The following is a 6,188-nucleotide window of genomic DNA, read 5'->3' as shown; positions in this document are numbered from 1 at the left end:
GAATGTGTGTTATATAGTATGCAGACGAAATGTAGTACTGTGTTCGCAATGCCCCCAGTTGAAGTCTGGTGTGTACACAGAATAATGTGCAGCTGTGTATACACAGAGTGGCGTGTTGCTATTGTCATCTGCCACTATCTGGAAGCATGCAGTTTGTATGCCCAGAATTGGGATTGCCACGTGTATCTGGGTTCAGTAGAGGATGGCTACAGGTCTGGCAGCCCACTGGCCATAGATGTGTTCCATTGTGGTTTTGGCAAGGTGAGTGCCCAGACACTACATGCACGATTGAACATCTCTAACAGTGAGAGAGCCGCCATACGGGAACTAAGAGAAGACACAAATAGCATGGTTTTACCAGCTGGCAAAGGCAACACAACTGTGGTACTGTGTCACCAGGATTACAATGACAAAATGCAGGGCTTGCTACAAGACACTGCATACCAGAACATAGAAGTTGATCCCACCAAGAGGGTGAAGATAATCCAGCCTGCCAGACGAGACTGTTAATAAGTTATGACAGAGCACCAGCTCCACCGAGATTTTACAGACTGCCAAAAGTTCACAAAGACTGGATGCCTTTATGACCTATTGTGAGCAACATGGTGATCCAACATACTCACCCACACCCACTAAATACCTGAAGGATTTGCTTAGCCCTTACGTTGGAAAGTGTTCATATCACATGTACAACTCTGTGGATTTTGTTGGATGCTTTAACAATGCTAATGGTAAGGGTACTGGCATCCTTTTGAGCTTTGATGTTGTCTACCTGTTTACTAATGAGCCTTTACAAGAATTCTTAGAATTTATTGGACAGGAATTTGACATAGAGACGACTAACCTACTCAGGCATGTCTTGACATCGACATGCTTTCTTTTGCATGGTGGCTACTATGAGTAGATGAAAGGCGTAGCCACGTGGAGCCCACTTTCACCAGTTGTTGCCAACATGTATATGGAAGATTTCGAGGAGGAAGCCCTGGTACATAGTCTTCCCCTTAATCATACGGTCACATGGGTGAGACAAGCTGGTTGACTTCCTTATATATTGAATTCCACACACCAGAACGTCAAGTTTACTATGGAGCTCAAAGTGGACAGAGTGCTTTCCTTTCTGGAGATCCTGGTGCAAAGAAGATTGGTCAGTATGTTGGGGACAGAGGAATGGGTGTTCAAAGCATTGGCACATAGGGCTCGCGCCCTCTCTGACAATGAATGTCTGAATCTAGAACTCGAAAATGTGAGGACGGTGTTCTGAAGCCATGGCTACATGAAATGGCAAATTCAGAGAGCTGTACATCCGACACCCACAGTATATCGAGCGGAAACAGAAGAGGGACCTCAAAAGGATGCGGCCTTTGCGTTTATACCTTTTTGTGACATTATCTGGAAAGACGGAAACAATTCTCTAGAAACCCCATGAGAACACCGTCTTTCATCCACCAGACAGAACAGGAGTACTATTTGGTAGTGTCAAAAACGAACTTAGACTACAGAAATCCAGGATCTATCAGATATTTTACCAATGTGACAAGATATATACACACACCAAAAAAACTTTTGCATCAGTTCGATTCCGCGAGTTCCGGAAGCTACACAGAAAATTGGAATATAAATCAACATAAACATCATTTCCGCCCTTTTTATTGCTCATGGAAAGCACATATTGCATGCTGTACCACCATACAGCGAGACCTTCAGAGGTAGTGGTCCAGATTGCTGTACACACCGGTAACCTCAAGTACACAGTAGCACGTCCTCTTACATTGCTGCATGCCTGTATTCGTCGTGGAATACTATCCACAAGTTGATCAAGGCACTGTTGGTCCAGGTTGTCCTACTCCTCAACGGCGATTCAGCGTAGATCCCTCAGAGTTGTTGTTGGGTCACATCGTCCATAAACAGCCCTTTTCAATCTATCCCAGGCATGTTCAATAGAGTTCATATCTGGAGAGCATGCTGGCCACTCTAGTCGAGCGATGCCGTTATCCTGAAGATGTGCACGATGAGGGCGCGAATTGTCGTCCATGAAGACGAATGCCTCGCCAATATGCTGCCGATATGGTTGCACTATAGGTCGGAGGATGGCATTCACGTATCGTACAGCCGTTACGGCGCCTTCCATGACCACCAGCGGTGTACGTCGGCTCCACATAATGCCACCCCAAAACAGCAGGGAACCTCCACCTTACTGCACTCGTTGTACAGTGTGCCTAAGGCGTTCAGCCTGACCGGGTTGCCTCCAAACACGTCTCTGACGATTGTCTGGTTGAAGGCATATGCGACACTCATTGGTGAAGAGCACGTGATGCCAATCCTGAGGGGTCTATTCGGCATGTTGTTGGGTCCATCTGCACCGCGCTGCGTGGTGTCGTGGATGCAGAGATGGACCTCGCCGTGGACGTTGGGAGTGAAGTTGCACATCATGCAGCCTATTGTGCACAGTTTGAGTCGTAACACGAAGGTCTATGGCTGCACGAAAAGCATTATTCAACATGGTGCGTTGCTGTCAGGGTTCCTCCGAGCCATAATCCATAGATAGCGGTCATCCACTGCAGTAGTAGCCCTTGGGCGGCCTGAGCGAGGCATGTCATCGACATTCCTGTCTCTCTGTATCTCCTCCATTTCTGAACAACATCGCTTTGGTTCACTACAAGACGACTGGACATTACCCTAGTTGAGAGCCCTTCCTGGCACAAAGTAACAATGGGGACGCAATCGAACCGCGGTATTGACCGTTTAGGCATGGTTGAACTACAGACAACACGAGCCGTGTATCTCCTTCCTGGTGGAATGCCTGGAACTGATCGGCTGTCGGACCCCCTCCCTCTAATAGGCGCTGCTCATGCATGCTTGTTTACATCTTAGGGCGGGTTTAGTGACATCTCTGAACAGTCAAAGGGACTGTGTCTGTGATTCAATATTCACAGTCAACGTCTATCTTCAGGAGTTCTGGGAACCGGGGTGATGCAAAAAATTATTTGATGTGTGTATATAAGTGAAAGAGAGTGTACTGTCAACGATCGTTACCGAGAACACCAACGGCACACCAGATAGCAGTAGTCTAACAAGTCGGCAAACATGGAACATTGCCTATTGGAATTAGCCGAGATGAATTAAGGCCATACTAAAGTTCTGACATGGACATCTAAGCTCTGGGACTGCGTCATTAAAGAATCTAATAAAATTCGGATAAGGAAACGCCTGATCTACATCTAAATGGACGCTCTGCAAATCACGTTTAAGTGCCTGGGAGAGAGTTCATCGAACCACCTTCACAATTCTCTGTTATTCCAATCGCGTATGGTGCGCGGGAAGAATGAACACCTATATCTTTCCCTACGAGCTCTAATTTCCCTTATTTTATCTTGGTGATCGTTCCTCCGTATGTAAGTCGGTGTCAACAAAATATTTTCGCATTCGGAGGAGAAAGTTGGTGATTGGAATTCCGTGAGAAGATTCCGTCGCAACGAAAAATGCCTTTCTTTTAATGATGTCCATCCCAAATCCTGTATCATTTCTGTGACACTCTCCCCCATATTTCGCGCTAATACAAAACGTGCTGCCTTTCTTTGAACTTTTTCGATGAACTCAGTCACTAGTCCTATCTGGTAAGGATCCCACACCGCGCAACAGTATTCTAAAGGAGAACGGACAAGAGTGGTGTAGGCAGTCTCCTTAGTAGGTCTGCTACATTTTCTAAGTGTCCTGCCAATAAAACGCAGTCTTTGGTTAGCCTTCCCCACAACATTTTCTATGTATTCCTTCCAATTTAAATTGTTCGTAATTGTACTACCTAGGTATTTTGTTGAATTTACTGCTTTTGGGTTGGACTGATTTATCGTGTAACCGAAGTTTAACGCGTTCCTTTTAGCACTCATGTGGATGACCTCACACTTTTCGTTATTTAATGTCAACTGCCACTTTTCGCACCATTCCGACATTTCTTATAAATCGTTTTGCAGTTTGTTTTGATCTTCTGATGACTTTATTAGCCGATAAAAAACAGCGTCATCTGCAAACAACCGAAGACGGCTGCTCAGATTGTCTCCCAAATCGTTTATAGAGATAAGGAACAGCAAAGGGTCTATAACACTACCTTGGGGAACGCCAGAAATCACTTCTGTTTTACTCGATGACTATCCGTCAATTACAACGAACTGTGACCTCTCTGACAGGAAATCACAGATCCAGTCACATAGCTGAGACGATATTCCATAAGCACGCAATTTCACTGCGAGCCGCTTGTGTGGCACAGTGTCAAAAGCCTTCCGGAAATCCAGAAATACGGAATCGATCTGAAATCCCTCTTGTCAATAGCACTCAGCACTTCATGTGAATAAAGAGCTAGTTGTGTTTCACATGAACGATGTTTTCTAAACCCATGTTGACTGTGTGTCAATAGACCGTTTTCTTCGAGGTAATTCATTATGTTCGAACACAATATATGTTCTAAAATCTTGCTGCATGTCGACGTTAACGATATGGGCCTGTAATTTAGTGGATTACTCCTACTACTTTTCTTGAATATTGGGTACGGATCTTGATCAATTCCGGTAGTGGCTAGATCCTTAGTAAGACATGGAAACCGGCAAAAAGTTTGATTAAGAAGAAGAAGCAGACATTCCACAATGAACTGACTTTGGGGACAAGCTGAGGAATAACAGAGGTGCCACCAACATGTGTGCCTGGGTGTGAACCTAGGACAGAGCAACGTGTCGGTGGAAGGAGTAGGAAAAGTGAGGCTGGGCGCAAACATCATTTAGTGCTACAGATCGATGGTCGCGGGGGAGGGGGGGGGGGGCAATTATAGCTATGCATCGGCCACTAAGCGCCACGGTCGACGCCACCTAGACAACGCTCCATGCCGGGATGGAGACTGCCTGCCTCCTGCGCCGGGAAACCTCCCATCCGCAGCAGCAGACGGAGCCATGAGTAGTACAGACCATTAAACATATGAGTGTAACGATGCCCTCACGAACTGAGGACCGCCGAGTACGACAACAGGGAACGAAAATGACCCTGACATATGAGCCCAAGTTACATCCATAGATAGTGGTCAGCCGAGCAGTGTTGACAGTTTCCCATTGCTCCCAGAGGAGAGTCTAGAGAGGCATGGACCCAACCAAGCACTGTTGGCCTATAAGAGCATACAAACGCACTGAATAGTCACACCAGGCAACTATTTGTTGATGCCCAAAACACTGGCTGAAACAGATGGAAGAAACCGAGTGTGAAAAGCATGGAAACGCTAGGTGTTCATGAAATGACAGCAGCTGCAAAGTAGCTGTACAGCAAGGTAGTAACACCAGCTGTTCCGGCCAGGGTTTTGGATGTTTCCCTTGACAGTAAGTCAAATGCTGGAACTGTTTCCAAAAACCGTCCACAGCAAAACCATACCCTAATTCATGAAATGGAAACCAAATATAAAGGTTCCTGCACTATTATGCTAAAAACGAAGAAAGATTAATAAATGTAACTTACCTTTGTGTACCTCAAGACTGATAAGGACAATGTATGTCTTCAAGTAGCCCACTCCATCCCATAAGAATAGAAAAAAAAACAAAGAGATCAGTTCGTCGGCGTACCTGATAATTCTGATGTTGTCGATGGCCGAAATATTGTGCCAACTGGACATTGACACCCAGCCATTCATCCATGAACTGTTTCGTGATGACATAACCCTGGAGAAGCTGAAGAATGACAAAGCATTCCTACAGTGGTTTTAGTACTGTGTTCAAAGAAAAAAAAAAAACAAAGCGTTGGTCCCTAGAATGGTTGATATATTCATCTCCATGAAAATCTGCTAAAGGAAACTGTACCCTCAAGATCTAATGAATATATCAACTTTCTCCGAATGATATAAAGACTCCTTTTTTTACTAGGCTAATTACTATTTAGCTCTACAGGGCCTTTATACTAAAATGGTTCCCCACACCACCTAGTATTGTCTTTCTATGTGTGTGAGTAACTGTATGTTCACTGTTGTGGGTAAATACATACGGCGTACACAGGGCGGTGTGTGAAACTGATAGCGATTACACCCTTCCGCTGTTGTAGAAATCTGCTCCAGATGCTGCAGATACCGTGTTGAGCTGAAAGTGGTAACCAAAGTACGGAGAAATATTCTTCGGGGCTCTGTTGCATAGCAGTCAGATTGCTTTCAGTTCTGAGAAATGTCCAGT

The sequence above is a fragment of the Schistocerca piceifrons genome, chromosome 8, assembly GCF_021461385.2.
Source record: "Schistocerca piceifrons isolate TAMUIC-IGC-003096 chromosome 8, iqSchPice1.1, whole genome shotgun sequence".
Lineage (NCBI taxonomy): Eukaryota > Metazoa > Arthropoda > Insecta > Orthoptera > Acrididae > Schistocerca > Schistocerca piceifrons.
Note: the sequence above shows the minus strand (reverse complement) of the source record.